This window comes from Oncorhynchus mykiss, chromosome 15 (assembly GCF_013265735.2).
Source record: "Oncorhynchus mykiss isolate Arlee chromosome 15, USDA_OmykA_1.1, whole genome shotgun sequence".
Lineage (NCBI taxonomy): Eukaryota > Metazoa > Chordata > Actinopteri > Salmoniformes > Salmonidae > Oncorhynchus > Oncorhynchus mykiss.
This window is the reverse complement of record NC_048579.1, coordinates 9,536,510-9,559,401: the sequence shown is the minus strand read 5'-3', so window position 1 is coordinate 9,559,401 and position 22,892 is coordinate 9,536,510.

Here is a 22,892-nt window from a genome sequence, read left to right as displayed (position 1 = left end):
AGGGTTGGAGTTGAATTGTGTGTTTGTACAGAGGGTTAGGGTTGTGTTTGTGCTTTGTGTTAGTACAAAGTTAACGTCTCAGAGGAGATATGTGTGGCTGGCTACATCCAAGATTCACATTTGATGTTATCCAGGTTATCAACGCACCCACGCGTGCACGTGCACACGCACACAGACAGACACACACACGCAGAGTCACAGCGTTTTGTTTTGTGTTTTCTGATTTGGACCAGAAATCCCACAAAGAATATCAAAGAGAGAGAGAGAGAGATTGTGTCAACACCTCCATAGTGTGTAACCAGGAATGCAAACCATAAATGAGAGGTAGACGGATACACAGAGACTGACAAAGGGAGGAACAAATAGACACAGGAACAGAGAGACAGACAGACAGATTAACAGACTTTCACAGATGTTGTAGAATCTTAATCTTTACACCAACCACTTCACCTCATTTTACCCTGCCTGCAACCCTGCCTGCAACCCTGCCTGCAACCCTGCCTGGAACCCTGCCTGCAACCCTGCCAGCAACCCTGCCAGCAACCCTGCCTGCAACCCTGCCTGCAACCCTGCCTGCAACCCTGCCTGCAACCCTGCCAGCAACCCTGCCAGCAACCCTGCCTGCAACCCTGCCTGCAACCCTGCCTGCAACCCTGCCTGCAACCCTGCCTGCAACCCTGCAGCACAGCAAAGAAGTGTCACTTCCCATTGCCAAAGCAGGACAATTACCCTTAAACAACTCTTAACTTAAGATTGTAGCAGACTCCCTTATCCAGAGCGATTTACAGTAGTGAGTGCATTTATATTCATATTTTGGTCCTGGCATTGGAAGTGCAATGCTCTACCGACTGAGTCACACAGGACCAGAGCTTTGATAACACAAGGCCGCTGCTTTATACCACAGTGAACCCAATGGGACATGAAGGCACGTCTCGCTCTGAGGCCATGCTGCACAGTTATCTTCAGTATTACATATGGAGTAGCAGGCTCTAATTGATTAACGATATTACCCTTATTCCCGTGCCATTGATTTAAATGGGCCAAGTAATAGAAGTGATCAGTCAAAGGAAAATCTACAGAGTGGCCAACCAACTACTCTACCAGAACAGAGAGTGGTTGGCCAACCAGCTACTCTACCAGAACAGAGAGTGGTTGGCCAACCAGCTACTCTACCAGAACAGAGAGTGGTTGGCCAACCAGCTACTCTACCAGAACAGAGAGTGGTTGGCCAACCAACTACTCTACCAGAACAGAGAGTGGTTGGGCAACCAGCTACTCTACCAGAACAGAGAGTGGTTGGCCAAACAGCTACTCTACCAGAACAGAGAGTGGTTGGCCAAGCAACTACTCTACCAGAACAGAGAGTGGTTGGCCAAGCAACTACTCTACCAGAACAGAGAGTGGTTGGCCAACCAACTACTCTACCAGAACAGAGAGTGGTTGGCCAACCAACTACTCTACCAGAACAGAGAGTGGTTGACCAACCAGCTACTCTACCAGAACAGAGAGTGGTTGGCCAACCAGCTACTCTACCAGAACAGAGAGTGGTTGGTCACCGTGGTTGCGTTCACACGGAGGCAAAGAGACCAAGCTGCAATAACGAAGCAAAGGTTGTGATTGTTGTTTCTCCCGATAATGTTTTTTTCCTGATAATGGTTTCTCTCGATAATGGTTTCTCCCGATAAGCGATTCTCTTGATAATGGTTTCTCCCGATAATGGTTTCTCCTGATAATGGTTTCTCCCGGTAATGGTTTCTCCTGGTAATGGTTTCTCCTGATAATGGTTTCTCCTGTTAATGGTTTCTCCTGATAATGGTTTCTCCTGATAATGGTTTCTACTGATAATGGTTTCTCCTGTTAATGGTTTCTTCTGATAATGGTTTCTCCCCCTCCTTGGTTCACAGCAACGTATTATATTCCAAGCCAATCTTAGACTATTAGCTATTAAAATTGTTCACACTTAAATGCTTTTTAATTAATTCAGCCACTTGACAAAATACAAAAGCCATGAAATTGCTAAAGAGTTTTATGGGAGAATCTCCGGAGAGGATCTTTACTGTTCACAGGGTTGAATTGACTGTGAACCAAATTGAAAAATACCCCAATACTGGGTCCACGGGATGTTGCTTATTTGGTTTAATGACTCAAACACAGACTCAAACTATTTCACAACCAAGTTCAAGTGTTTTATACTGCAATAATTAAGGAAGGACAGCAGGAGCATGGCTTGAACCAATGACCCTCCGGTTCTGGAGGAAGTATACTACCAGCTGTACCATAAAGATCCATGTTACAGTGTCATCATGTTCCTATGCACAACATTCTTTTTTTTCTGGAGTGCATTTTGAGTGTACATTTTTTGAAGCCAAAGAGCAACACACTATAATATGAATAGATGTGCAGAGTCAGTAGATTGATCAGGACAACGTGTTTTACACATTCATTCTCTGGGTGCTTGGGACGTTTTTAAAGCTGTTGTAATGGACGGAAATGTGTCTTTTGCAAAGCCGCCTCCTGCCATCGATCGGAGTAAAAACAGAACACTCTTTGTCTGTCAATCAATCCATCCATTGTCACCTCAGCTGAGAACAAGCAGACATCATCATCTTATGTCCTGCCTCCCTGGCCACGAAGATGATTCTCTGTAAAGAGTGCTCTAGGATAACATCTGATATGTGGTGCTGCTGAGTTGCGTGTTCAGTCTTCTCTCAGAGATGAGAGAGTGTAAATGTCACGTTCTGACCTTAGTTCCTTTGTTTTGTCTTTTTTTTAGTATGGTCAGGGCGTGAGTTGGGTGGGTTGTCTACGTTAGTTTGTCTATGTTTTTGTATTTCTGTGTTTGGCCTGGTATGGTTCTCAATCAGAGGCAGCTGTCAATCGTTGTCCCTGATTGAGAACCATATTTAGGCAGCCTGTTTTCCATTGTGTTTTGAGGGTGGTTGTTTTCAGTCTGTGTGTGTCTACACCAGACAGAACTGTTTCGGTTGTTTCTTTGTTGTTTTGTTATTCAGTGTTCAGTTTGGATTATTATTAAAAATCATCAGCACTTACCTTACCACGCTGCACCTTGGTCCTCACCTTCTTCCCACGACAGCCGTTACAAACTGCATGAAGTCTATTGCACAAATCAAGCCACTTTCCACTTGGTTTGCTCTTGTACCAATCTACTTCTATCTATACTGAACAAAAATATAAACACAAACGTGAAGAATTTATTTGGGTTGCAATTTCTGAGGCTGGTAACTCTAATTACTCTAACTAATAACTCTAACTTATCCTCTGCAGCAGAGGTAACTCTGGGTCTTCCTTTCCTGTGGCGGTCCTCATGAGAGACAGTTAACTCTAATGAACTTATCCTCTGCAGCAGAGGTAACTCTGGGTCTTCCTTTCCTGTGGCGGTCCTCATGAGAGCCAGTTAACTCTAATGAACTTATCCTCTGCAGCAGAGGTAACTCTGGGTCTTCCTTTCCTGTGGCGGTCCTCATGAGAGCCAGTTAACTCTAATGAACTTATCCTCTGCAGCAGAGGTAACTCTGGGTCTTCCTTTCCTGTGGCGGTCCTCATGAGATCCAGTTTCATCACAGCAGAGGTAACTCTGGGTCTTCCTTTCCTGTGGTGGTCCTCATGAGAGACAGTTCACTCTAATGAACTTATCCTCTGCAGCAGAGGTAACTCTGGGTCTTCCTTTCCTGTGGTGGTCCTCATGAGAGACAGTTAACTCTAATGAACTTATCCTCTGCAGCAGAGGTAACTCTGGGTCTTCCTTTCCTGTGGTGGTCCTCATGAGAGACAGTTCACTCTAATGAACTTATCCTCTGCAGCAGAGGTAACTCTGGGTCTTCCTTTCCTGTGGTGGTCCTCATGAGAGACAGTTAACTCTAATGAACTTATCCTCTGCAGCAGAGGTAACTCTGGGTCTTCCTTTCCTGTGGTGGTCCTCATGAGATCCAGTTTCATCATAGCGCTTGATGTTTTTATTTGACTGCACTTGAAAAAACATTCAAAGTTCTTGACATTTTCCTGATTGACTGATCTTCATGTCTTCACACCGCTCAGCTGTCGAAGGCACTACATTTCAGTACTTGATGCGTCACTACAGACCCTGGTTCGAATCCAGGCTGTATCACAACCGGCCGTGATTGGGAGTCCCACAGCATGGCGCACAATTAGCCCAGCGTTGTCCGGGTTTGGCCGGTGTAGGCCGTCATTGTAAATAAGAATTTGTTAACTTAACTGACTTGACTAGTTAAGTAAAATACAAATATATATATTTAAAGTAATGATGGACTGTCATTTCACTTTGCTTAATTGAGCTGTTCTTGCCATAATATGAACTTGGTCTTTTACCAAATAGGACTATCTTCTGTATACCACCCCTACCTTGCCACAACACAACTGATTGTCTCAAACGCATTAAGAAAGAAAGAAATTCCACAAATGTGACTCACCACCTGGACTCGGTCTTATGGAGCAACATTTCAAATTGTGTTTTTTACATTGGATAAAAGTAGAGACTCAGAGCTACAAAATGATATATCATACACTACAGTTGAGGAACAATGGGAAAGTAATTCTGCATTGAAAGTTGATCAACTTGTAAACTCACTTTTGAGAAAATGGCCTTTGAATGTTTTGGTATCTAGTAAAGAGCTCTTCTTTGTATACACCCATTCAGCATCGTTCAAACCCTCTTAATTAAGCTTTAGCCCCACCCATCGCGTTTTGCTCTCGGAGTGCACACTTGACGCTCTGGCCAATTATTTGTTTACCTCCGGATAACATGAAAACAGCCTAACAAGCTCTGCTGGAAACAATTTCATTACGCTTTTCTGTCAAAATTAGAAATGTGCAATATCTGAAAATGTAGCTATCTTACCTGTACACATCATCATGCGTTGTGTGTTCGCGTCTCCCTGTCAGGAATGCTATACCATGGTTGCCCTTAGTTTGACGATGTAATCCGGAGACAGGCGTTTCCTCCATCTCTTTTAGCTATCATACTCTAATTCCACTGATTTCAAAACTCAGTCCTCCAGAAAGTGGAGAGCAACACGTATGCAGCTCCACTACACAATACATTAAAGAACACGCTGCGTTAGACGGGATCACCAACACAGACTGATGAGCTCAAAAAGACGGAAGCCTTGGCAGACCAATTCTAACTCACCTCTTGACATGTCCAGCCCACTCATTATCTCAGCCAATCATGGCTAGCGGTAAGGTTGATGACTTTTTTTCTCTGTCTTAACCAACAAGTCTCATAATTTAACAATTGTATTTGTATTTACAGGTGGAATATACGTTTTTTATTATTAAAGCACTTGAAAGTGCACATGTTCGAGAAGGCATTTCTGTCAAAAAGTACATTTTGATTTAAAAAAAATTACGTTCAAATGGCTCTCCTGTGAAGTAGTGACCCGCGACATCGGTCTAGTTTCCTGAATCAGGTCACAAATGAACTTTTAACAAGGCACACCTGTTAATTGAAATGCATTCCAGGTGTCTTCCTCATGAATCTGGATGAGGGAATTCCAAGAGGGTGCAACGCTGTCATCAAGGCAAAGGGTGGCTACTTTGAAGAATCTCAAGTAAAATATATTTTTTGATTTGGTGAAAACTTTTTGGGTTACTACATATGTGTTATTTCGTAGTTTGATGTCTTCTACAATGTAGAAAATAGCAAAAATAAAGAAAAACCCTTGAAAGAGGAGATGTGTCCAAACTTTTGGCTGGTTCTGTAATTGCAATGATTATAGCGAATACATTCGCAAGGCACTGTATAGAGAATATGCTCCTTGATAATCGAAAACCAATTCTAAAACACAAATCAAAATATCACATCATATTCAGGCAGGAGCTAAAGCACAGCCAATCACGGCCTTGATAAATCTGCTCTCCTGTAAAGAATGATGATGTGAAATAAAAACACCCTGCTTTCAAATTAAGATAATTTCTTCATGTAATGCAAGAAAATCCACCAAACATCGTCTCCTCTACCCTCTAGTCGAAGGATCAAAGCCTGCAGCAAATTAAAGAATATTCTCCTGAATCCGGGCACTGAGCCAGAGACTGAGTCTGCTGGCACTGCCAACCTGGAGGATTCCAGCTATTTATTTTGGTTCTTTTTTTTTGTTTGGCTCGCAGGAGACACAGAAAGGAAATGTATTCAGGAATCGGCAGAGGGAGGTCAACACCTTCAAACACAGCAATTAAACCTACAGTCAAAGATTTCCGTTTCGGATATTTGGATCGCAAAGAAAAGAACAAGTCATAGTCAGTACTCAATCGTAGTTTTAGAAATAAACTAATTAAAAGGCAAAAAGTAATTAATTTTCCAGCACACAAGGCCTATTCACCCCTTTGCTCTCCAAGGAGGCTGGGTGTTTAAATGTATTTTAGTAGACATTCTTATCCAGAGCAACTTACAGGACCAATGAGGGTTAAGTGACTTGCTCAAAGGCACAGCAACAGATTATTCACCTAGGGGATTCAAACCAAATACCTTTTTGTTACTGGCCCAATGCTGTTAACTGCTAGGCTACCTACCAACCTGTTGAGTAATTGAGTGTAAAACCGCTTCATTAAATCAATCAGCTGTCTGCTCTGCCCCATGCCAGCAGCAGCAGCACAGGTGTCTTACATTGTTACAGTACGTAGTAGCAATTGTTGTTCTGTAACTGTAGGCCTACATAACTCACTGCTGACTAATTGGTGTTAGATCCTTTACGGATGAGAATACATTCTCGCCTAAACAGCAACCTTCTGGGATGTAGAAAACAAGTGAAGAAGAATAGAGTCTGAGAAGTCATTTCAATATGTAGACACTGTAAAGTGCTAATATATTATTGTACAAGGTAATTAGTTCACACCTGCCACCTTTTAGTGTTAAATCTACATAACATTAAAGTGATGGAAGACCACCAGTATGTCTTACAGCCACAACTACAAGATCATCTAGCATACATCTGCTGCCCCTGCTACATCTACATAATAAACAATAGGGGTCCTCACCCAAGAAGTATGTATCCAGGATTACCCAGAGGACACCTCCGCAGTCCCTCTCTCCCTGCCTGATTAATGATGTTGTTTCTGGAAAACACTGGAGCATCTGGTGCCTTCTGTCTTCCTCAATACTATTATCCCTCCCATGGGACCCAGCCAACCATGACACCACACAGACTGACCTCTCCGGAGGGCAGAGCCAGCCAGCCACAGCGATAGCACCACACAGACTGACCTCTCCAGAGGGCAGAGCCAGCCAACCATGACACCACACAAACTGACCTCTCCAGAGGGCAGAGCCAGCCAGCCACAACCATGACACCACACAGACTAACCTCTCCAGTGGGCAGAGCCAGCCAACCATGACACCACACAAACTGACCTCTCCGGAGGGCAGAGCCAGCCAACCATGACACCACACAAACTGACCTCTCCAGAGAGCAGAGCCAGCCAGCCACAGCCATGACACCACACAGACTGACCTCTCCAGAGGGCAAAGCCAGCCAGCCACAACCATGACACCACACAGACTGACCTCACCGGAGGGCGGAGGTCAAAGATTATATGTACCTACCAGAGCGTCATGCTCAGTGGGGTTTTCTCTTGCACCCATCCCGCTGCACTGTATGACACTGTCATGAACCTACTGTGTAAAAAAACCAGGCCAGGAAGTTAAAGACTGTTCCTAAGAATGGGGGACGAGAATTCTGTAGGCTGTCAATCAGGAGAGAAAGGGGGAATAGTTATTAATGGAGGATAGGATGGAAACGAGTGTCATGACTCTCCTGTGAAGATCTGAAGGATCAGGTTACAGTGGGTCCGCTCTACAGCGCCCTCTCTCTCCCTCAGAGGTGGAGGGGGCCACTTTATGGCAGTCATAAAATACTGTGCTTCTGGGCTCTGTAGTATCAAGATCGGAATGTGACTGTTGAACACACAGACAGTTGGGCATCAAAAGGTTGAATAATTGAACAGTATTTCTGTATTGGAGTGGTCCGTGCACATTTCAGGAACAGTCATATCGATTTTGTTTCATTTGGTGACCTCATGAAGGACAGGACACACACATTACTGTTTCTTTGTATACACTTCTCAGTTATGGGGTTTGCATCTGAATGTTGTATAAAATAAATGATTAAGCATAAGAATACTTTTGGAAAGGTATGTGATGTTAGTTTTCTCAGTGAGAATTGTTTTTCATGGTAACTTGTGATCAGTCAGAGGCCACTGACAAAATGTACATTAGACCAGAAAACATGGAAACTGACCCTACATGTTGAAATGCTTGGCAACTCTACCAAAGGACAAGACCAGAGAACATGGAGATCATTCCCACGTTGAAATGGCTAAGAAATCTACAAACTAAAGAACAATTATTCAGGCTGCAGCTGTTTAAGTACTTTAGTCTGGTAAAAGCAACCGGTCGAACGACTGAATGGTACTCTGACGTATCCATTATAACAAGCTATAAATACGAAATACTTTGATCTCTGGTGGACAAACCAGAGGCATTTTGTCGACTGACTATCCAGCAGACGGACCGGCGATCGCAGAGAGGGACAACAAAGGCATACACTTGTAAATATGTAAATTGCAATTTCTTTTCGAATGAGCGGTTGTTCATGTTCAAAATATTAGCATTTCCATGAGTTTATTTAACAACTCTGAATTTCTCACTCTTGAGCTGTCCCCACCCCTTTCCTTTGTCTACCAAGCCGTCATATCGGTTTGTGTCATGTCAGTAACCAATGTATAACTATTGCCTGTGTGTGTTCATGTAACTATGTGATTAATTAGTTAGTTATAAATAAATAATTAAGCTAATTTGTATAACACTGATTCATGATGGATTTGCGCAGATATCCAAGGGTTTGCAACATTCACAAACGAGACTGATGAGGTAGCAATACGTTAATAGAAGACTGTAATCGATAAGATGATAAAATATCTGAAGAGTTATTTTCGGGAAATTGCAAGTCTATAAACAACAGTTTCCCGTGGTGCCCCAACTTCCTAGTTAATTACTATTCCGTGATTTGTTTAATCACTGAATAATTACACATAGAGAATTGATTTTATCATATAACACATCTTCACATTTGATGACAGCAAATGTGTCAATTACTTGCATACATAATATTTCAAAAAATGTATTGATAATTTAGGTTATGGAAAAGCTATTAATTTCTGGAAAATATTAAAAAGAAGAGTCACAATGAGTTTATTTAATCATAATCGTAAGCTGAAATGGAGTTGACCCCTACCCTGACTGGAGCATGTTTAGGAGACCTTTAGACATTCAGCAGTATAAGACAATCTGAAATTGTTTTTTATTTTATTTTTTACCCTCAACGATCATCAGTAAAACGTACGTTTAGCCGTCATCATTTTCCAAATAAGATTCTGCCTTACTTCAGATGTGAAAGCTCAGATACCGAAACAACACATGACCGTAGTCAGAACAAAACATCCCTATTATCAGATATTTTCTTAGATTCTCTTCCTCCTCAGGATGTCAGCATCAAGCCGCTTGTCTCCTCATTCCACAACACTGTTGCTGTCGCAGGTTGATGTTTATTGTCATGTATCTTGTCCTGGAGGCAGAACTGGGCGATTTCCCTTAGACGGGTCGTATCATTTTCTTAGATTCTCTTCCTCCTCAGGATGTCAGCATCAAGCCGCTTGTCTCCTCGTTCCACAACACTGTTGCTGTCGCAGGTTGATGTTTATGGTCATGTATCTTGTCCTGGAGGCAGAACTGGGTGATCTCCCTTAGACGGGTCGTATCATTTTCTTAGATTCTCTTCCTCCTCAGGATGTCAGCATCAAGCCGCTTGTCTCCTCGTTCCACAACACTGTTGCTGTCGCAGGTTGATGTTTATGGTCATGTATCTTGTCCTGGAGGCAGAACTGGGCGATCTCCCTTAGACGGGTCGTATCATTTTCTAGAAAGCATAATTTAATCCACTGACCTGAAATTGTATGGAATAAATTTAGCTCACATTCCAATGAGAAGGTGAAGCAATGGCGTGCCTGTGGCATTGGTGTTTGCAAACATGAAATAGTCATATTCAGGGATAAATAATGTGATGTGTCAGAGCTATGGTAAGTGTCTAGAAAGCTCACTGTACTGGACAACCGTGTTTAGATAATGTGAGCTATGGAGAGAGTTGAAGGACAGAGGAAGAGAGGGATGAAGAGAGAGAGAGACAAGAGATAGAGTGTTGTGGATATAGGGAGGGAGAGAGAGAGCAAGGAATAAATATGGAGAGAAAGAGAGAGAGAGACAAAGAGAGAGAGAGAGTGTTGTGGAGATAGGGAGGGAGAGAGAGAGCAAGGAATAGATATGGAGAGAAAGAGAGAGGGGGTGACAGAAAGATGCACAGAGAGAGAGAGAGATCATGCTCGCTCTAGCAGAGAGAGTATCGACCACAGCAGGTTTCTATGGGTACTGCTCTATAGGATCGTTCTCCAGGAGAGAGAGGTGTCTACTGTACAACGAGTGGGTGGACACACACGGCTTGAGACTGCATTCAACATAATTGACTGGAATTGAAAGGGACAGTGTTAAAACTCATGTGATCCCTGTCTGAACCACACTGTGTCCTCATGTGTGACTGTTAGCTGTTTAATACTCTGTATATTTTTTTTATACAAAGAGTGCAGAGTGGGCTACATGAAGGTCTTTAATAGGGAGATTAGAAATTATGCAAATAAGTAGTGATAAAATAGCACCCCTCTAAAAGGTTCCTAGAACTACATCCAACACAATATCTGCAATATTGAAGCTGATTTATATAGGCCGGGATGTACAGTACCAGTCCATAGTTTGGACACCTACTCATCTCAAGGTTTTTCTTTATTTTTACTAAAAATTGTCATCAAGGCAACAGAGAAATTAGGGTGGCTAGTTTGAAGAATCTAAAAATCTAAATTATATTTTGATTTGTTTAACACGTTGTTTTGCTTACGGCATGATTCCATATGTGGAAATTAATAGCTCTACCTACATGTACATATTACCTCGACACTGGCACATTGACTCTGTACTGGTATCCCCTGTATACAGTCTAACTATTGTTATTTACTGCTGCTCTTTAATTATTTGTGATTCTTATCTCTTGATTTTTTGGGCTGGTATTTTCTTAAAACTGCATTGTTGGTTAATGGGGCGGCAGGTAGCCTAGTGGTTGCAGAGTTGGGCCAGTAACCAAAAGATTGCTGGATCAAATCCCCGAGCTGACAAGGTAAAAATCTGTCATTCTACCCCTGAACAAGGCAGTTAACTCACTGTTCCCTGGTGTGGCATCATTATAAAGAAGAATTTGTTCTTAACTGATGTGCCTGGTGAAAAAAATGGCACCTGTTGTATTTGGCCCATGTGAAACATTTGATTTGTGTCCAAACTTTTAGTTCAACATCTGTTTTCACATTGTGCCTACACAGTGGATATCGCAGCCTCTCCTCTTGTTCGTCCTTACCTGACATTGACTGGACTAAATATAGACAGCCATACAGTATTATTGCAGGTAGCCCTCATAAAGTGTCATAAGATGGCTGAGTATAGGGAATAGCTGACAAACGCTCTTTATCACACGCCTCCCTCTCTTCCTTCCTCTCCCTCTCCTTGTCACCCTAGCCTGGTAGTGAGAAGGTATTTAAAGGTTATCATTATGTAGAACGTACAGAGAGAAAGAGAAGATCTCAGTTGCATTCTCTCCTCTCTCCCCTCTCTCGCTCCCCTCTCTCCTGTCTCCTGTCTACTCTCTCCTCTCCCCTCGCTCCTTTCTCCTCTCTCCTCTCTCGTGTCTCCTGTCTACTCTATCCTCTCCCCTCTCTCCTTTCCCCTCTCCACTCTCTCTCCTCGTCCTCTCATCTCCTTCTCAAAAGACTCATTTTCATAAGTATCATAGCGATAATACTGAAAAACAATTTTGAATAGAATGTTGTATCATTTTAAATACAACCATTACACTGCATGATAGATTTACCAAACTTGAAGTGGTCATGTGACTTATGCTACCTGTGTACAGTAAATACTGTAGCCTACATTTCTAAAGCCCTAACACCATGGAAATGATCCGTATCCACATACATGTTACAGTACATATATGATAACGATTGACTGAGAAACAACAGTGTTGCCAGCCGCCAGCAGGATTATTCGCTTAACAAACGTCTCTCCACACGACACCAGAGCTTGGGTTTATTTTTGTGACTTGTTTTTAGTTCCGATAGTTCACATCCCAAGATCCAACTCTAAAAGTGAAGGTGGTATGTTCTAGAAGTGGAAAGAGAGAGCGCTCTCTCACCTTTCAGGTTTCAGCCAAGGCTTTGTAGTGAGATTGACATGATTTTTTAAGCACTTACGCTGCAGGAGTTGTTTTCAGCGAATGACAGAGAAGTGGCCTTTACAAAACAATACAAAATCCTGCCCGAACCTCCTTGCAGTGAGTAATGTGAAGAGATAGCACTTGGCTTCTGGAAATTGTTGTTTGGCTCGATCCACATGGGCCAATCATATCCCTGAAAATTAGCTGTTGGCTACCTTTTCTCTCTATCGTTTAGTGCTGGCAACCGTAAATAAAGGTACTTTAAAAATATATATATTTTTTTTTAACTAGGCAAGTCAGTTAAGAACATATTCTTATTTATAATAACGGCCTATCCCAGCCCAAAGAAACTGGGCCAATTGTGCACTGCCCTATGCGACACCCAATCACAGCCAAATGTGATAGTGCCTTAGACCACTGCAACACTCGGCAGCCTGGTGCTTCGTCTATTTTCTTTCCTGATGACATAGTGATTCCCCTGTCAAAGATCTATACACAAACCAATGACCTTGAGCAGTAGCTGTTTGCTGTAAGTGTCCTATGTTAAAAGAGCCTGTATACGTTGGTCAACAGTGTAACAGGACAAGTCCTTGTTGGAGCACATTTCCACATAGCCTTATTACTCTCCAGAGGTCTGTTTAAATGACCGAGGTCTTGCTGCATACCAACGCCATCCTTTCATCATTCACACACTCACACACACACACACACACACACACACACACACACACACACACACACACACACACACACACACACACACACACACACACACACACACACACACACTACAGCCCCCATCAATGTCTCCCAAACTCCTAAGAGGTGTGTATTTCTTATGACCCTTCATAATTAACAGATAGGATGAATTATGCATAGTTGGAAAATATTAAAACATGCAAAGCCTGAGCCATTTCATGCCAGATCCGTGGCATTAAACATTACTCTCCCGTACTGTGGGACCTTTAAGGTTTTTCAGCCAGTTTAATATTTCAATAGCTCATTTGAGCCACTGCAAAGCCGGCGGATCATTTCTAACACTCCCTGTGACATTTACCCCTCTGCCCGGCTTCACAATAGGATAAAAGTGTGGATATTAGCCTGAACAACCTGCATGGGAAAGAGCTGGAGAGCACTACGCTGGTGAGAGGCAGGAAGGATACTGAGGAAAAGACAAGTATGGTGTTTTCATGATTTTTTTCCCGCCCTGGTAAAGATTAGGCAGTAGACACGGCTCTAAGAAATTATCTCTATAGTTCGTTTTCAGATCAGTTTTAATTCATTCCTGTGTTCAGGTTTTGTTTGAGTTAAGTTCTTATAGCTAAGGCCAATGTATCGGTTCAATGACATCCCCCCCCCACCCCCAAAAAATTGTATGATTTGGATCTCTGAATGAAATGTCCAACACATTGTGTCATACCATCAGATTTCATGATACAGTGATGTAAACCTACACAGGACCTTGAATGCTGAAGAAGACTATTGGGGGGAGGTTGGTCGCCTACAGATACTATAGGAAAACAAATGGCAATGCAACATAAACATGCAACACGACAGAGAAATAATTCAAAACACACAGCGACAACAGATTAACAGTTGGCGTTTATGATACGCAAATATTACAGACTGCCATGAATAGTTCATGTTGAGAAGAAATGTTACAACATTTTATAAAATGGCCTTTTAGCTTGAGATGAAGATATTTAGGAAGAGACGGACATCCTGCTTTTAAGGTTAGTGCTTAATCAATAGTACTTATGTCTTAAAATGCAGGTACTTCAACCCCTCATCAAAGCTTTTGAGAGGATGGGCTGGCTGTAGCTTGAATTTAAAAACATTCTGACTACGGGAAAAATAAGAACAGGAAGAAAAATAAGCTATTTCAGGTCTAGGAGCTTTGACTTCTTCTGTTTAGAACATTCCGAGCATTTCTACTGCATTCAAAATGAACATTCCGAGCATTTCTACTGCATTCAAAATGAACATTCCGAGCATTTCTACTGCATTCAAAATGAACATTCCGAGCATTTCTACTGCATTCAAAATGAACATTCCGAGCATTTCTACTGCATTCAAAATGAACATTCCGAGCATTTCTACTGCATTCAAAATGAACATTCCGAGCATTTCTACTGCATTCAAAATGAACATTCCCAGCATTTCTACTGCATTCAAAATGAACATTCCCAGCATTTCTACTGCATTCAAAATGAACATTCCGAGCATTTCTACTGCATTCAAAATGAACATTCAGAGCATTTCTACTGCATTCAAAATGAACATTCCAATAAAGGAATCAAAGAAACTGCGATATTGCGCTGAAAGGCAAACCCAATGAATTAAAGGTAGTCACACCCTTTTACTTTTTCCAAATATTGTTGTGCTACAACCTGAATTTCAATTGAGATTTTGTGTCACTGGCCTACACACAATACCCCATAATGTCAAAGTAGAATTATGTTTTTTTTTTAACAAAACTAATATTAAAATGGAAAGCTAAACTGTCTTGAGTCAAGTATTCAACCCCTTTGTTATGGCAAACCTAAATAAGTTCAGGAGTAAAACGTTTGCTTAACAAGTCACATAATAAGTTGCATGAACTCAATTGGTGTGCAACAATAGTGTTTAGCATGAGTTTTGAATGCTTACCTCATCTCTCGACCCCACTCATACAATTATCTGTAAAGTCCCTCAGTCAAGCAGTGAATTTCAATTGGTGCATTTATTGGGGAAGCATGGCTTTCCTTGGCAACCATAATAAATACACAACACTGTTACAGAGTTTAATGGCTCTGATGGGAGAAAACTGGATGGATCAGAAATATTGTAGTTACTCCACAATACGGTATAATAACTACAATGTTGACAGATACTAACTTATGTTACAAGGTGAAAAGAAGGTAGCATGCACAGAATAAAAATATTCCCAAACATGCGTCCTACATCATGTTTTAGGGAAAATCCAGATGCAGACAGTGTCGAGGTTACACAAGTTTATTACTAGAACAGGGGGCAGGCAAAATGCAAGGTCAAGGGCAGGCAGAGGTCAGTAATCCAGATCAGAGTCTAAAAGGTACAGAACAGCAGGTAGTCTCAGGGTCAGGGTCAGGGCAGAGGTCAGTAATCCAGATCAGAGTCCAAAAGGTACAGAACAGCAGGTAGTCTCAGGGTCAGGGTCAAGGTCAGGGCAGAGGTCAGTAATCCAGATCAGAGTCCAAAAGGTACAGAACAGCAGGTCGTCTCAGGGTCAGGGTCAGGGCAGAGGTCAGTAATCCAGATCAGAGTCCAAAAGGTACAGAACAGCAGGTAGTCTCAGGGTCAGCGTCACGGTCAGGGCAGAGGTCAATAATCCAGCGTGGTGTGACAAGGTACAGTGCGGCAGGCAGGCTCAGGGTCAGGGCAGGCAGGCTCAGGGTCAGGGCAGGCAGGCTCAGGGTCAGGGCAGGCAGGCTCAGAGTCAGGGCAGGCAGGCTCAGGGTCAGGACAGGCAGGCAGGCTCAGGGTCAGGGCAGGCAGGCAGGCTCAGCTCAGGGTCAGGGCAGGCAGGCTCAGGATCAGGGCAGGCAGGCTCAGGGTCAGGACAGGCAGGCTCAGGGTCAGGACAGGCAGGCTCAGGGTCAGGGCAGGCAAAATGGTCGAAAGCGGGAAAACTAGAAAACAGGAACTATAGAAAAGACAGGAGCAAGGGGGGAAAACGCTGGTAGGCTTGAAGAACAAAACCAACTGGCAACAGACAAACAGAGAACACAGGTATAAATACACTGGTGATAGTGAGGGGAGATGGGAAACACCTGGTGGGGGGTGGAGACAAGCACAAAGACAGGTGAAACAGAGCAGGGTGTCACATCCTGCTTGCAATAAGTCACTAAAATGTTGCAAAGAAATGTACTTTGTCCTAAATACAAGGAGTTATGTTTAGGGAAAATCCAACACATCACTGAGTACCACTCTTCAAATTTGTAGGCATGATGGTGACTGCATCATGTTATGGGTATGATTGTCATCAGCAAGGACTAGTGTGTTTTTTAGGATAAAAAGAAACAGAATAGAGCTAAGTGGAGGCAAAATCCTGGAAGAAAACCTAGTTCAGTCTGCTTTCCACCAGACACTGGGAGACAAATTCACCTTTCAGCAGGACACCTTAAACACAAGGCCAAATATATGCTGTAGTTGCTTATCAAGATGACATTGAACTTCCTGACTGGCCTAGTTACAGTTTTTACTTAACTCGGCTTGAACATCTACAGCAAGACGAGAAAATGGCTGTAATATGCATATATTGTACAATCCAGGTGTGAAAGCTCTTAGAGATGTACCAAAGAAAGACTCACAGCTGTAACCACTGACAAAGGTGATTCTACCATGTATTGACACAGGGGTGTGAATACTTATGTAAATTTGATTTTCTGTATTTAATTTTCAATAAATTAGCACAAATCTATTTTTTTTTCACTTGGTCCATTATGGGGTATTATGTGTCAATGGATGACAGAATAAATACATATATATTTAATCAATTTGGAATTCAGGCTGTAAAAACAAAATGTGGAGTAAGTCAAGGGGTATGAATACTTTCTGAAGGAACTGATACTGGCAACATCAAATAGGTCAATCTGATATCAATGCAGACATAGAACACCCACTGAGGGCATTTTCCTTCAACGCTTCTGAATCACCACATCAAGTCTGCACTTTATTGCAGACATTCTTATTGCAGACATTTTTATTGCAGACATTCTTATTGCAGACATTCTTATTGCCAGACATTCTTATTGCCAGATATTCTTATTGCCAGACATTCTTATTGCCAGATATTCTTATTGCCAGATATTCTTATTGCAGACATGAAATGTGCAGAGATAGTGACGTCACAACGTAATTTCCATTGGTCATTTTTTAATGAGCTGATTTTCACTTTCCAAAGCTTTTTAAAATGTTGGTTTGTTTATGAAGTATTTGTCTATTGACAGAGAATGTTATAAAGTATATACTGTATGGTGTTTTAAAGTGTGATTTTATATAGGATTACTGACTTGTGCAAAGTATTGTAGGGTAAGACTGGCGTTTTACGGCTTTACAATTATTTGAGGTTACTGGGAGTCAGTCTGAATGCATTTGATTTCTCTCTCTCTCTCTCTCTCTATCTCTCTCTTTCTCTCTCTCTCTCTCTCTCTCTCTCTCTCTGTCATCTCGCTCTCTTTCTCTCTGTCATCTCGCTCTCTCTCTCTCTCTCTCTCGCTCTCTCTGTCTCTGTCTCTGTCTCTCTCTCTGTCTCACTCTCTGTCTCTCTCTCTGTCTCTCTCTCTTTGTCTGTCACTCCTTCCGTCTGTTAGCCAGCAGTCAGCAGTCAGCACCCTGAGCAATGTTCATTTAGATTGGTACTGGAGTATCATTGACATTAGGGTTAAACCATCCATATAACTGTAAGTAGCAATTAACAACAGAGAAGTGTTATGCAGACGATGGGGAACAGAGAGAGGAGGAAGCAAGAACAGAAGAAAAACAGTGTTTTAAGAGGGCCAGTCATCCAGGAAGTGGCCCTGCACAGTTGAACAGCTGAGATGATCCTTTAAGCAGATGCCAGCCTGTCAAATGTTCACAGCGGATGTCAGCTGACAGCTGAGTCACACACATTGATAGAGAGAAGTGGGCTTCAGACAAGAGAAAGACAAACAAAATAAAGGACGAAATGTCTTTTACTGTCACGTACTGTTTTTTCTCTTCTTTATTTGTCAACGATCTACACAAAATACTTTGTAGTGTCAAAGTGGCAGAAAAATTCTAACATTAGTAAAAATCTTAAAATTCTGTCAAATTGGTTGTTGATCGTTGCTAGACAGTCATTTTCAAGTCTTACCATAGATTTTCAAGCCAATTTCAATCAAAACTCTAGTTAGGCCACTCAGGAACATTTAATGTCATCTTGGTAAGCAACTCAAGTGTATATTTGTCGTTGTGTTTTTGGTTATTGTCCTGCTGAAAGGTGAATTTGTCTCCCAGTGTCTGGTGGGAAGCAGACTGAACCACGTTTTCCTTTAAGATTTTGCCTGTGCTAAGCTCTATTAAATATATTTTATCCTAAAAACTCCCTAGTCCTTGCCGATGACAAGCATACCCATAACAGGATGTAGCCACGACCATGCTTGAAAATATGAAGAGTAGTACTCAGTGATGTATTTTGTTGGATTTGCACAAAACACAACACTTTGTAGTCAGGACAAAAAGTTAATTTCTTTGCCATATTTTTTGCAGATTTATATTATTGTAAACAGGATGCATGTTTTGGAATATTTTTATTCTGTAGAGTCTTCCTTCTTTTCACTCTGTCATTTAGGTTAGTATTGTGGAGTTATTACAATGTTGTTGATCCATCCTCAGTCAACATTGGCCTCATGATGAAATCCCTTAGAGGTTTCCTTCCTCTCCGGCAACTGAGATAGGAAGGACGCCTTTATCTTTGTAGTGACTGGGGAGATTGATACACCATCCAAAGTGCAATTAATAACTACACTATGCTCAAAGGGATATTCAATGTCAGCTTTTTTAATCTGCACCCATCAACCAATAGGAACCCTTCTTTGCGAGGAACTGGAAAATCTCCCTCATCTTTGTGGTTGTATCTGTGTTTGAAATGTATTGGTCCGCTGATGGACTTGACAGATACTTGTATGTGTGGAGTACGGAGACTAGGTAGTCATTGAGAATACATGCTAAACCCTACTATGGCACACAGAGTGAGTCCATGCAACTTATTATGTGACTTGTTAAGCACCTTTTTACTCCTGAACTTATTTACTTATGGTATTTCACACCATTTTAAAGATACACTTCTTGTTAATACCACCACAGTGTCCGATTTCAAATAGGCTTTACGGCCAAAGCACCACAAACGATTATGTTAGGTCAGAGCCAAGTCACAGAAAAACAAAGCCATTTTTTTCCAGCCAAAGAGAGTCACAAAACTCAGAAATAGAGATAGAATTCATCACTAACCTTTGATGATCTTCATCAGATGACACTCATAGGACTTCATGTTACACAATACATGTATGTTTTGTTCGATAAAGTTCATATTTATATAAAAAAATCTCAGTATACATTGGCGTGTTATGTTCAGTAGTTCCAAAAACATCAGGTGATATTGCAGAGAGCCACATCAATTTACAGAAATACTCATCATAAATGTTGATGAAAATAAAAGTGTTATACATGGAATTTTAGATGCACTTCTCCTTAATGCAACCGCTGTGTCAGATTTCAAAAAAACTTTACGGAAAAAGCACACCAAGCAATAATCTGAGTACGGCGCTCAGACACCAAAACAACCCAAACAGGTATCCGCCATGTTGTGTAGTCAACTGAAGTCAGAAATAGCATTATAAATATTCACTTACCTTTGATGATTTTCATCAGAATGCACTCCCAGGAATCCCAGTTCCACAATAAATGTTTGATTTGTTCGATAAAGTTAAACTTTATGTCCAAATACCTCCAAATACCTCCAAATTCATGACGCACGAGCAGACGAAAAGTCAAAAGGTTCCGTTACAGTCCGTAGAAACAGGTCAAACGAAGTATAGAATCAATCTTTAGGATGTTTTTTAACATAAATCTTCAATAATGTTCCAACCGGAGAATTCCTTTGTCGGTAGAAATGCAATGGAACAGAGCTCGCTCTCACGTGAACGAGCGTCACGAGCTCATGGCACTCTTCCAGACCACTGACTCAAACAGCTCTTATGAGCCCCCACTTCACAGTAGAAGCATCAAACAAGGTTCTAAAGACTGTTGACATCTGGGGGAAGCCTTAGGAAGTGCAACATTACCAATATCCCACTGTATCTTCAATAGGGAATGAGTTGAAAAAATACAAACCTCAGATTTCCCACTTCCTGGTTGAATCATTTTCTCAGGTATTTGCCTGCCATATGAGTTCTGTTATACTCACAGACATCATTCAAACAGTTTTAGAAACTTCAGAGTGTTTTCTATCCAAATAATATGCATATCTTAGCTTCTGGGACTGAGTAGCAGGCAGTTTACACTGGGCACCTCTGGGCACCTTATTCATCCAAGCTCCTCAATACTAATTGAACCACATTGTTACAAGGTATATTGACAGTAAACATATTTTACAGCAAAGACCTGGGGAAGAGTGGCAGGGGAGAAAAGAATGTGCCTATTTGAAAGCAAAATAAATTAGTATCTCGCTAGGTTTCATAATTTTAAAGTAGCTCTCATGCTAGAAAAGGTTACAGACCTCTGCGCTAGAGAGACAGGGAGAAAGAGGTAGAGACGGAGAGAAAGAGGTGAGACGGAGAGAAAGAGGTGAGACGGAGAGAGAGAGAGGTGAGACGGAGAGAAAAAGGTGAGACGGAGAGAAAGAGGTGAGAAGTGGAGCAAGAGGTAGAGACAGGGAGCAAGAGCTAGAGACAGGGAGCAAGAGGTAGAGACAGGGAGCAAGAGCTAGAGACAGGGAGCAAGAGCTAGAGACAGGGAGCAAGAGCTAGAGACAGGGAGCAAGAGGTAGAGACAGGGAGCAAGAGGTAGAGACAGGGAGCAAGAGGTAGAGACAGGGAGCAAGAGCTAGAGACAGGGAGCAAGAGGTAGAGACTGTAGAGAAAGTATCTGACCTCAACACAACATCTGCCGCCTGGCATCAGTGGAGTCGCTCTCTCCTCAAACTGCCGTCTCTCCATTACAGAGATGCAGCATGCACTGCAACACAACCGCCAATCATCTTCACTGACACATTTAATATGATATGATGGGTTTGAGATCATCCTTGGAGAGGGCTATAGATACATTTGTCATAGGATAGTGTTGTTCACTCTGTTTTTTTTTTAATACATCAATCCTCCACATAAACTCCTGGCTTTTTAAGGACAGAGTTTGGGGAAGGGTATACCTAGTCAATTGCACAATTTAATGTATTTCACCTAACCCCTCTGAATCAGAGATGTGCAGGGGATGCCTTAATAAAAGTCATCGGCACCCAGGGAGCAGTTGTTATTGTTTTGCTCAAGGGCAAAACAGCTCACAAATTCAAACAAGCAACCCCCCCACACCGGGGATTTGAACAAGCAAACCTTTAGATTACTGTCCCAACGCTCTAATCGCTAGGCTACATGCTGCCCAAGTTTGGAAAAATAATGAAGTAGTGATTGTGCTGAGGGTATTTAATCGACTTTAAAGGGCTAATCAATAGAGCCCCACAGTGGAAGTGTCATAATACCCATGAAACCTAACGGTCAAACAGGGACATTTTTCCATTTGTTTTCCACCATTCATTTTTCCCATAGGGGATTTTAGAAACACGTAAACTAAGGGCTGTGTTTCGTGACGTTTTGATAACCATGTAAATCTCTCTCAGACAAGGTGACTTTTTTTAAAAGTTTGCCACTCATTTGAAAATGACAATTAGCAACAAAGTAGACTTCATGCAAAACTACAAATACCTGCAAGTACCTGTACGTCATCTCTGGCTGACACCTTTGCTAACAGGTATTGATTGGGTCAATACATTTTTTTGGGGGGGGGTGTGTTAGAATACCATTTTGGTATTTTGTATATAGTTATTTGTTTTCAAAACAAGACAAAACAAACATTCAGATAGGATGATGTGGACAATTTCAGTGAAAAACACAAGAGGGCCACAGTAGTTGTGCAAAGTTTCAGAATGATAACTTCCAAAATGAGTGTGCTACATGGCATTTATCATGAAGTCACCCAACACAAGTAGCCCAAATGTACCCAAGTTGCCAAATTGGTGAAGTTATACATTTTGAATGGAATAACTATATACAAAATACCAAAATGGTATTCTAACACCCCCCCCCCCCCCCCCCCCCCAAAAAAAAATGGAGAAAAAACATGAAAAATATAATAATACATGTACAAAATAACATTTTCAATATTTGGAAGACCCTCAGTCCTCTACACAATATTGTGATGCTGATGCCAAGTGCCATAGCAGTCTCTTTCTGCTGTAAAGCAGAGGGTCACCAAGCATGTGGTGCAGGTGATGGGGGACTTCATTTTGCAAAGAACACAGCGACGACTCCATGCTGTGCCCTTTTGGCCCTGAGGCACATCCATGCCTGCAGAAATACATTTGGGCAGATGAACACCACTTGTGGCAGGAGCAGAAGGGACAGAGGTACAGTAGAGGGGCCAGAACGTGGTGCAGTGGTACTGTGGTGCTGTAGCCAGCAAGCTCCTTGATGAGCAGCTCTCTGAAGGCTAGCTGTGAGATGGGGGGCTTTCCACAGCTCTTAGCCATTTCCTTGCGTAGGATGAATATGAATGCATTCACTACAGCAATTTTCGATGAAATGATAGAAGGTCTTGTACCATTTCATCATCTTATGGAGAACATTGTAATAGCCTATCAGCGCATCTGACAGGTCCACACCTCCCATGCTCTTGTTGCAGTTGGAATGGGGACATTTTTTGCGGTCCATGCCCCAGTAGCGCTGAGACAACAGGTGTCCGGCTGGATGAACCAGCTTCAGTGGTGGACACCTTGGAACTGGGGGCTCCAATTCGTAGTCAGTG